The sequence below is a fragment of the Sapajus apella genome, unplaced genomic scaffold (genome assembly GCF_009761245.1).
Source record: "Sapajus apella isolate SASKATOON/1434 unplaced genomic scaffold, GSC_monkey_1.0 scaffold44, whole genome shotgun sequence".
NCBI classification, from domain to species: domain Eukaryota; kingdom Metazoa; phylum Chordata; class Mammalia; order Primates; family Cebidae; genus Sapajus; species Sapajus apella.
Genome location: NW_022436984.1, coordinates 8848850 through 8860228, shown reverse-complemented (window position 1 = coordinate 8860228; position 11379 = coordinate 8848850).

The window sequence follows — 11379 nt, the reverse complement described above, 5'->3', positions numbered from 1 at the left end:
GAAGAAATAGAAGAAGAAAAAAATCAAAGAATTTTGTATTGAATATTGGGTAAACTCTCAATATAACATAACTTCATGGTATGAGGAAAGCTTCGGGGCATTGATAAAAGTTAAAATGGTCAAGAGCTCTTTTATAGATATATTTTCCTTGTTATACATGCTAGATGCTAAAGTGTAGTTGTCAGAAAGGACATTAGATATGTGTGTATGAAACTTAGGGTAGAAAGTAAAACTACAGCTATAATTACAGAAATTATCTCCAGGTAAATAAATAGTATAAAACGAATTTAAGTAGAGAGCTTGCTTGGAGATAGTTCATAGGAAAAGATAGAAGCCAAGGATTGGAGTCTTGTTACACCACTGTATTTTGAATTCAAGAAGGGGAAGATGATATAGCAAGGAGGCTGGCAAAGATATATTTATTACATTCATATGAAGTAGAATGTAAAATTTATATTAACTTTAGGTTAAAATAAGGATAATGAAAAGGTGTTTTTCACTAGCATGTGACAGCTTGTTCTAGATTCTCTGAAATTTTAAGGCACATTATGGTAAAAATATTGGCTAAGCATGGTACTTTCTCTAAGATAAAATATTTTCTATTTCTTATAACAAAGGTCAACAATGACCTTTGTCTCTATACCTTAGGATTTACAAGATCATGGAAATTTCCCTGCTTGAGTGAAAAGGTTACTCAAATAGGGAAATAAAAAGAGCACTGCATTTTCTATGTTGTAATTTTCTGTCTCCAGCTATGTCTTCTACATTTGTTTTAGTTAACTTCTTCCAGATATTTTTTATAGGAAACTAGAATTTTCTGTCTGAAAATTTTCAAGTATTAAACAAAATAACACTATTACTATTTCCTGGAATAAACAATGTATTGTAATTAAATGTTATAAATTATCTTAATAAGTCAGAAAGAAAATATTCAGAGAGAATATTGTGTCAAGATTCTACATGTTCTCCATTTCTACTATTAAGAAACCATAGCTTCCTGTTAAAATACTTGTATTCCTTATTAAATTATAACAGTTCTAACTGATCATATTCACTGTACACTTACTATATGCTGACATTATAATATCAGCTTTCTAATTATAAATAATCAGATGATTAATATTAATACAGAAACAAACATATGAGCTCTGAAAAAACGGAACTTCATGAGAAGAGGCAAGGTCAGAGTATATGCAGAAGGCTCTCCCGGCCACCAGGGGGCGCAGCACACTGACCCAGAGCCGGAAAGATTTCCCAGATGTTGATAGCAAAACTAGAATATAAGACTGAGATAACAAAGACAACCATCTTTCCAAACTCTTCAGTGATAATTCAGGTATTTTTGATCGTATTAAGTTTTTAAAAGAAACACCATAGTCTAGTGATAAAGAAAATGCACTGGGTCTATTGACAAAGATTCTCTGCTTAGTCAAAACTTAGTCAGGCTCCTGAACATTCTCTAGAAACATTAGTGTAGTTCTTTGTAAAACCCAATTTTAGCAATCCAATTTTAAATGACTTTGCTAAGTCAGTTTGTCAAGGCCTCACACCCTAATATCTCATCTCCCTTTGCAACTGATCAGGTTCCTCATCTTCCACTATCCCCAGGTGATTTGAATTACCCTGGTTTGTAACTTGTTTGGCAAGAATCCTGTTAGGTCACTTTATACAGAATCCCTCTTGCCACTTTTATTAGTCTGTTCTTACACTGGTATAAAGATACTACCTGAGACTGGTAATTTAGAAACAAAAGAGATTTAATTGACTCACAGTTCTGCATGACTGGTGAGGTTTCAGGAAACTGAAAATCATGGCAGAAGATGAAGGGGAAGCAGGGTGTGTCTTACATGGGGGCAGGTGAGAGAGAGAAAGAGCAGGGGAAATGCCAGAGACTTATCGAACAACTGGCTCTCCTAAGAAATCACTCGCTATCATGAGAACAGTGTGGGGGAAATTGTCCCCATGATTCAATCACCTCCAACCAGGTCCCTCCCTTGACATGTGGGGATTACAATTCAAGATGAGATTTCAGTTGGGACACAGAGCCAAGCCATATTATCACTGCTTTCTCTTAGTAAGTTTTCATCCATTGACCCCCATCCTGATCCTTGGTTATAAATTCCCACATGTTCATGCTGTATTCGGAATTGAGCCTAATCTTTCTTCACCACTGCAAGACCCTGTTCCAGTGGTCTCTATACCTATCAGAATGTTCCTGAATAAAGTCTGCTTATCATGTTGTTACAAGTATCACTGAATAATCTTTTTTAACACCATACGGACCTAAGTTTTTGCCTTGACTCCTTACTGGGTAACCATGTGGCTTTGGATGAGTTACTTTCTTTAAGCTTAAGTCTCCTCTCCCATTTGTAAAACAGTAATAAGTATTTATTTCATACTGTTCCTTGAAGAATAAAATAAGATATTAAATGAGCAGAAGCCTTGACATATACTAAGCTGTCAATATACATTCATATTATTAATATTCAGAAAATGACAAGACAGTGTCATCTTTTATTACTTTCATTCAAATAACAATTGAACCAACCTTCTAACGGGAAGAAATGACACAGATATTTTACAAGTACTGGTTGATATATTAAATGTATGTGCTCCGAAATAACTCTCCGCACATATAAGAGTCTCCCCTTGTCAGCAAGGTATACCTTCCAAGACTCCCAGTAGATGTCTGAAATCAAAGAAAAAGTGCCAAGTCATATACACACACACACACACATACATACACACTGTTTTTTTCCTTGCATACTCACCTATAATAAAGTTTAATTTTTAAATTAGATACAGTAAGAGATTAATAATAATAACTAAGACTAAAAGAGAACAATTATAACAATATATCATAATAAATGTTAGGTGGACAAGATCTCTCTCTGTTTCTTTCAAAATATCTTAAATGTACTATACTAATTGTTTTTCAGATTGCAGTTGACGATGGGTAACTCAAACTCTGGAAAGCAAAATTTAAGATGAGAATGAGGTACTGTAGTCACATATCATAGAAGGAGGAAATTGAAAGTGAGTTGGGCCTTACAAGGAAGACAACTAACAATTTAAAATTGTTCTTAGCCAAATGACACTCTTGTAATCAACTTGATTGCATTTATCCTAATTTTCCAGATGTTAGTTAAAATAAGTATTTCTCAGTCATAACAATAAGTCTGATGAAATAATGTGCCCATATTATGAAGAGTGAAGTCCAACAACTTGATATTTACTGTAGCACCTTCTGTTAGAACAATAAAATATGGTGATTCTGAACTCCCAAGGGGGAACTGCTGTAGGAATGAGTAAAACATTACCTATCCCTATAGGAGGTCCCCTACAGGCAGTAAAGAGCTCTCCGCAGGAGATGAAAGAATTTGCCCAGAAACCAGACTACAATTTAAAATAAGGAGCTGCATTTATTCAAAGCAAATCTTAAGCTCTCAATACTTTTGTAGGTGGGTAGCTATATGAAAAACAACAAAAACAAAAGCAAAACTATTCCCTTTTCTTACAAAAATGGAATTTTGAACAGTTACCCAACTTTCCAAAGTCTGACTTTATAAATTTAACTCTTCTGAATACTCAAACATAAAAACTCAATCTGTGCCAACACCAGCCAAAACACACGCAGACAGACAGACACACACACACACACACACACACACACACACACACACACACTCTGACCATGCAAGAATTTCATAAATCACCAAGACTAATCGTCACTTTCTGAGGTTTTTCCAAAGACTTGGTCTTTTGAGTCCTGTTGACCTAATATCCCAAGGTTTTCCTGACAGCGAAGGATACTCATGATTACTTGTGCACTGTTTAGCAATCATTGTTTTAATTTCATAAGACTAGTGAAAAATTAATATTCCTTTAAACATTAAATAAGTGATTGTCTTTTGAATATTGAAATGCATTTTATACATCTAACAAATCAGGACTTAAATGGCAAGAACATAATGTTTTACCGAATATTAAATTTCACAATATTATTTTATTTTTCTGAAAACTGAACTATGATTTTATGTTGAAAATATCACTTACACATTTCAAATATGTTAAAAACTCATCAAAATACATGTACTTATTACAATGGTTATAAACTGTATATTACTACATGTTTATTAAAAGTGATTACAATGAAAAAGTTTCCTATTTGGTTTCAGATCTACTATTTTTACCATCATTGTCATCATCATCATAGTATGTTTTTTAAATTGTTTTTTATATATCTGCGTTTAATTGAGTTGTTGGTAAGTTTAATGGACTACAGGGATAAAAAATTAAAAGGTTGTAATTGTTCCTTTTCCAAAGGGAAACAAGGCTACAATCTTTGTTTCTAAGGAAACGTTCAGACAGATATTAAAAGATTCATTTTCTCCTTCTCACCTCAGGATTCAGTTTTAGTAATCCAGTGGGCTAAGTACCTGGGTTGTCCCACTGGCATCAACTAAAATCTAAGGTACAATTTTTTTAAAGTCCTTTCAATGTATTAATGAGTTAGCAGGATAGAAAGCAATTCTCAGATCAAAAGACCAAGTGAAGATAGGAACTGAGCTAGGTAAGTAGAAAATTCGGTCGAGTTTGTTACTTTAAGGTCATGTGATAAACAATCATGACCTTGAGTTTTGTTTTTTATTGTCTCAGAGCACAGAGGAAACAAGAGGGTCCACCCAAGTAGAGGAATCTGGTGAGTGTCTTGATCCAGGAAGCTGGAAATACAAAATTTACAAAATTAGTATAAAAAAATAGGCCAGGCACCATGGCTCACAACTGTCATCCAGCACCTTGGGAGGATGAAGCACGTGGATCGCTTAAGGTCAGGAGTTTGAGACTTGCCTGGCCAACGTGATAAAACCCCCTCTACTAAAAAGACAAAAGGTAGCCAGGCGTGGTGGCAGGTGCCTGTAATCCCAGCTACACAGGAGACTGCGGTAGAAGAATCACTTGAACCCAGGAGACAGAGGTTGCAGTGAACTGAGATTGCACCACTGCACTCCAGCCTGGGCAACAGAGTGAGACTCTATCTCAAAAACAAATACATAAATAATTTCATTACAGATGCTAACACAGGAAAAATTTATTATTTCAAATCTAGTTATTAAAAAGAACAGAAGGAACAAAAGAATACCATGAGAAGTTGGAAAAACAGGTGAGTCTTTAGCCAGTTTTGTGGCCCAAATACCTATCATGTGGTGCTGTAAAAACATTCAAGGGAAGAAATCACTTTAACATGACCTAGCTCTGGTACCCTCTGTCTCCTGGAAGAAGCAGTGTAAATCTCTGGAGGAAATTAACTTTGTCCCATATTTCAAGTAGTTTCCATAAAGTTAATTTTCTGGAAAACAAGTAACTCAGAGGAAAACAAAAATAAACAAAACCCAGTAAGCTAATGAGAAAGGGAAACAGGGGAGATAATCGGCAGTACATTTTGTTCCTGCTCCTGGATTTAAGACTCTGCTTTTCCCACCTTCCTGGGTAAGGAGCTTTAAATAAGCCATGTCCTCTGACTGCAATGAATCACAGGCTCTTCCTAACCTTTCTTCAAATATATGGGAAGAAGTTTCAGAGCAAGGCATTCTCGACAAACTGCTGGTTTCGAGTAGTGGCAAAAATTTCATTCTTCTCTCTGTGAGGCTCTTCAATTCCCTGACTTCCTTTCTGGATCTCAGATTCCATTCCCTCTGCCTAATTCTGGTTAGAGGTCAACATGATCATACTGTAGTCATCTTTATCTTTTTGCATTTCTCTCCTCATATTACATTAGAATTTGTAATTTGTTCATCTTTTTATTCTGGACATCCATGTATTTTTATTTTTTAAGTTTGTATATTGTTACGGGATAAATGTTGGTGTCCCCCCCAAAAATCCATACACTAGTGCTCTATTTCCCAGTGTGATGTTATTTGAAGGTGGGGCCTTTTGGGGATAATCAGGATTGGATTACATCGTGAGGGTGGGTCTTAATGATGTGACTAGTGACTTTGTGAGAAAAAGAAGAGAAAGAAAGATCTCTTTGACTGTGTACAAGCATTGAGGAAGGGCCAAGTGAGGAGAACATAGTGAGAAGGTGGCCATGTAAGCCAGGAAGAGTTCACTTACAAGGAACCTATCTGGCGGGCACCATGATCTTGGATATCCAAATTCTAGAACTGTGACACAAACACTTCTGTTATTTAAGCCACTCAGTTTTTGGTATTTTGTTATGGCAGCCTGAACTGACTAAGACATATATTATCACATCTGATGAGTATTTACAGTAAAGAAAGTGCCCTTGTCACCCATGACCTTAATGAACAATTTTCCTTGTCAATTTAGTGATAAATGAGCCAAAGCAGTAATAAAACTCGGTCCTATACAAGGTGAAAATAGCACTCGGGTACTATCCTAGTGGGAATATAAATTGATATATCTTTTATTAGAAATCATATTGGTAGTGTACTTAAAAAAAATTTTTACTCATTAGTCCCATCTTTCAGAATGTATCCCAAGGCTACAATCAGAGATTTAAAAGATTTACTTCCTGCTCATAATCCAGACAGATTCCCCATTATATTAATCTTCAAAAACCTCTCAGCCAGCTTCTGAAAACATAACACCATCATCAGTATCTTGGCACACATCTACATTATCATTTACTATGCAATATCGAATATGTTACTACAGAATTAACATCTCTGTATGGATATTCATTTACTGATTCAATAAATATATGAGAAATCCTGTTATGTGCCAGATTTATATTTCCAATCCAGAACAATTCTCTCAAATCCAGGCTTGACTTCTGCCTACTAGACCTTTTAATTTGAAAGTCTAATAAGCATCCCAACTTAAGATGCCCTGAACTAATCACTTCTCTCTCCACGAGTTCCAGTTGCTCAGGATAAAATTTTGGATAATCCCTTACTCCTATCATTCCCTCATGGTCCACGCTCAATACATTAGCAAATTCTGTCATTTTTTAACCACTTCCACTGCTACAAAACTTTTGGAAGCTGCATATATCTCATCTGGATTAATGCAAAATCCTAACTGGATTTCCTTATGCATGCTTGCCCTCCGTAGTTTATTTTCACCATAGTACACAGAATGATGCTCTTTAAACAAGCCAGGAGAAACCCATCTATCTATATAGACTTTTCATTTCTTGAACTGTTAGATCTCCAGAGGAGCTAAGATTTGGAAGGAGCTCTCCACAATCACTGCACCCAATCCTACTGCCTTAAAAAATTCTTACTCTTGAAGGGTTTACCTTGCCCTATCACTAATACATTCCTAAATTTAGCCAATTATCTGTATAAATTCTGAAGAAAAAGAATGCTTTATTTGGTAGTAGATATCTGTAAAGTTGAGCCATAGCTCAGGTAAAAGCATTCTCAGGTTAAAAAAAGTCAGTATAATTTCCAAAGCTGAATTCCCAGAAAGAAGACATAAGGACAGATCTTCGCATCACAATTATACTTTTTTCAGATTTAACTATTTCAAAGGCAGAGATCCTTTCGGTGTGTGTTTGTGTAAGGGGCAAAGAGTTCACAGATATATTTTCGGCACCTAGTCAAGTGTTCGGCCCATTCATTATATGCTTATTAAATAAGTTAATGAACCCCCAATGTTATTTTATTCTGATGGTCTGTCATCATAGTGCATTCAGAGAAGAGCAGTATCTTATTTTAGTGAGCTAGAAGGCAGTTTGGGTTGCTAATCAGGTGTCACCAAGAAACTAAATTCTCATGGCCCTTATATGCAAGTCTGAAAACCTTGCTTTTATTTTCGGTATATTTTATAATCCTTTCCATTTATTAATTAATCTCCAACCTCTGCTAGAAGAGCTTACCTTCGAGAGATATGACATTGTCTGTTATGTCTAAGCTCTGAAATTCTTTTTTATTTTTTCTGCCATATTTGTTTTCTAGTGAGGTTTTGAAATTCAGATTCTATTTGTCAATTACTTTTTCCTTTCATTCATGCCTTAAGTGATATATTTGAGTATGTTTACTAATGAGTCTTCTACATATAATGACTATTTAGTCTTTTCTTGAGGCTGTATTCAACCAGGAGGATGGGAGTGAGAAGTTCAGGGAAAAGAATGCCACTCTTGAAACTGATAGGAACATCAGTTTATTGCGATGAAGTCTTATTAACCAGCATCATTTTTACATGGCTGGAAGATGATTTGCTTTTAGAGGAGCTCATAGAAAAAACAGCAACAACAAAAATAAAAACCTGACAAAATATATCCTTTTGTCTTGTTAGACAACATTTAAGAATCTGAATTATAGTATATTTTCATATATCTCTCTGAGAAAACTGGGCCCACATTTCTCTATGGTAGCACCTGAAAGGAGCTGAAGAGCAGGTATTCCCTCACCCTTTTTGAAATGAGGAAAAAACAATTTAAAAAGAGATATTTAATCCTGGACATTACCTGCCAAGACATTATTGACATTTGAGTTTGCACCCTCCATTTTTGAAATCTACCATTTCAAGTAAATCTATAGTTTAGATTTAGTTTATAGCCATTTTTAGTAGGAATATAAACAGAATATTTCAGAAAAACTTTATTGAACCTCTGCTAAAATAAAATAGACTAGAGCAAAACCCTTTATTGATCTTAAAGGCATATTTCTTGAGAATGCTACACAAGGAAGGCTTTATATTCTGTGTATTTTCACTGAAAGCAAGCCTGAAACCTTTAAGTTGAAAGGGGCAGAAACAGAATTTGGGATATCACATAGTCTTATACATTGATATAGAGGATATTACGATTTTCTCAAGAGATACTGGTCATAGAATTCTAGCAACCGTAAAATACTTATAATTCTTTTACAAGTGCTTTTGTGGTAGCCTAAATGGATTTAATAGAATACTGTCAAATCAATTCATTCTCTTAATTCTTAGGCTGTTTCATCTTAATTTGAATTGTTGATGAAGCAGGCTATCCAGCAATTATAGGGTCACATAACATCTGATATATGATTCATAAGGCCAGTCACCTGAAGAATGAAAGCAGAAGTATAAAAGAAATTGTGAACTGAGAGCTTCATAAATTGAACACCATTGAATGATAATTCTGTATTTGCGGGCACACTAAATATGTACCTTTATACAAAAGAAAGAATTGTCACATGCATTTATGTTTGTAAAGGGTTGAAATGTAGCAATTATACCTCATACAGCACTACGTAACACAGAATATACTGTTTTAAGCAACACTTTAATATTTATGAAGGTAGTCTTTTTTCGCATGACATATATACATTTTATTCTCAAGTTGAAATATGCCTTTGGGGATAAGTATGTGTGATGGAAGGGCATGAGTAACTGGATAAACAAAATACCTTATTAGTGGCTAATTATAGCAGTTAATATGTACTGCTTTTTATGTCCTGAATAATTTGCTAAGAACTTTGCACATATTGTTTCATATAGCATTAGGAATAGCTTCTTATAAGTAAGATAAATGAGTCTTGGTAAGGTGGTATGACTTACCCAAGGCCAAAAAAGTTAATAACCATCGGTACTGGGGCTGGATTCTGGAAGATTTTATTGGCTGTGCTGTTGACTACTATACATAATGCCTCTTTAGTGTGTAACTGTAGAGTAACAGGGCATGACCTTAGAACCCAAATATTTTCCAGTTCTTTCTATGTTGCTAGGTGGGTACTAGGTACTAACAAGAGTCATATGGATGACAAACTGAAAATTCCAACTCTGGCTTTTTGTTTCCCGAGAAAAATCTCAAAATTTTGTGTTTATTTTGTCAAATTTTAAAGCCTTTATTATTCAGTTAGTAAGCTCTTTATTGAAATATATTCCAAAATTGCTTTAATAATATTTATTGTACCTTCTAATTATTTTAAAACAAATACTTGGCTTAGTCACAATCTAAGTACTAAGAATGCAAAAATAAATATGTATATATATATAAATTCACTATCATAGTCATTTATAATATTGTATAATAAAATAGGTGCTATATAATAAAATAATTTGCAATGCTCTAAGCAAGCCGTAGAAGTTTTTAATTTTTAGTTTATTAACAATCTCAATGGCAAAAGCATGATTACTCACTAAAATGCAAATTTTAAATGACTATAGGCATATTTATTACAAGAAGTATATTTTTACTTTTGATAATCAGAATGCATTAGAGTTGGATTAAATCAGCCCACTCCTTCATCAAACATTCTAAGTCCAGAAAAGATATTGATTTAATATTATAAACAAATATTACCAATTAAATCTTGAAATCTAAAGAATAAGTGAGGAAAAGAAAAAGTCGCAGAATAGCAGAAGATAAATGGGAAGGGTTTGACTGGTACACCCAATCACATCCAGTGCAATGCCTATCCATTACAGAGAGGGTATCTTTTTCTAGTTCCCTTAAGGGAAATAATTCTTTTAAACTACTATTTCAAGTATACAGCTTTTACGGTAATACTTAAAGTCTGCTTAATATTATAATTATCTGTGCACCTGTTTAACTTATTTTCTTTGACTATAAGTACTTTGAAGCCAGATCTATGTTTTTGCATAACTGTCAGAGAAATGCAAATCAAAACCACAATTTGATACCATGTTACTCCCACAAGAATGTCCATAATCAAAAAATCAAAAAAAAAATTGATGTTGGCATGGATGGTACCCCCCAACCCCCGCCAGCACCCCCACACTCCATGTTCCTGGGCAGAGTGCACGTGGGGAGGATGGGCCTCAAGGCAGCTCTCCCTCAGACATGACTCCATGGTTGCATGAGCAGATGGCACCCGCAAGGCCCAGGATCAGTGGATGCAGTGAAAAGGGAACCTCACTTCTGGAGGGAATGTAAAATAGTGCAACCACTACGGAAAACAGTGTGGAGATTTCTTAAAGAACTAAAAGTAGAACTACCATTTGATCCAGCAATCCTACTACTGGGTATATACCAAGAGAAAAAGAAGTCATTATGTGAAAAACATACATGCACATATATGTTTATAGCAGCACAATTCACAATTGCCAAAATGTGGAACTAGTCCAAATGCCCAAATCAACAAGTAGATAAAGAAACTGTGACATATATATATATATATATATACACACACACACACACACACACACACATATATATATATGTATACACCCATATATGAAATACTACTCATAAAAAGGAATATACACCTATATATGAAATACTACTCAGCTATAAAAAGGAATAAATTAATGGCATTCACAGTAACTTGGATGGGATTGGAGACTATTATTCTAAGTGAAGTAACTCAGGAATGAAAAAACCAAACATCAAAAAAAAGAAAAACCAAACATCGTATGTTCTCACTTATAAGTGGGAGCTAAGCTATGGGGATGCAAAAGCTTAAGAATTATACA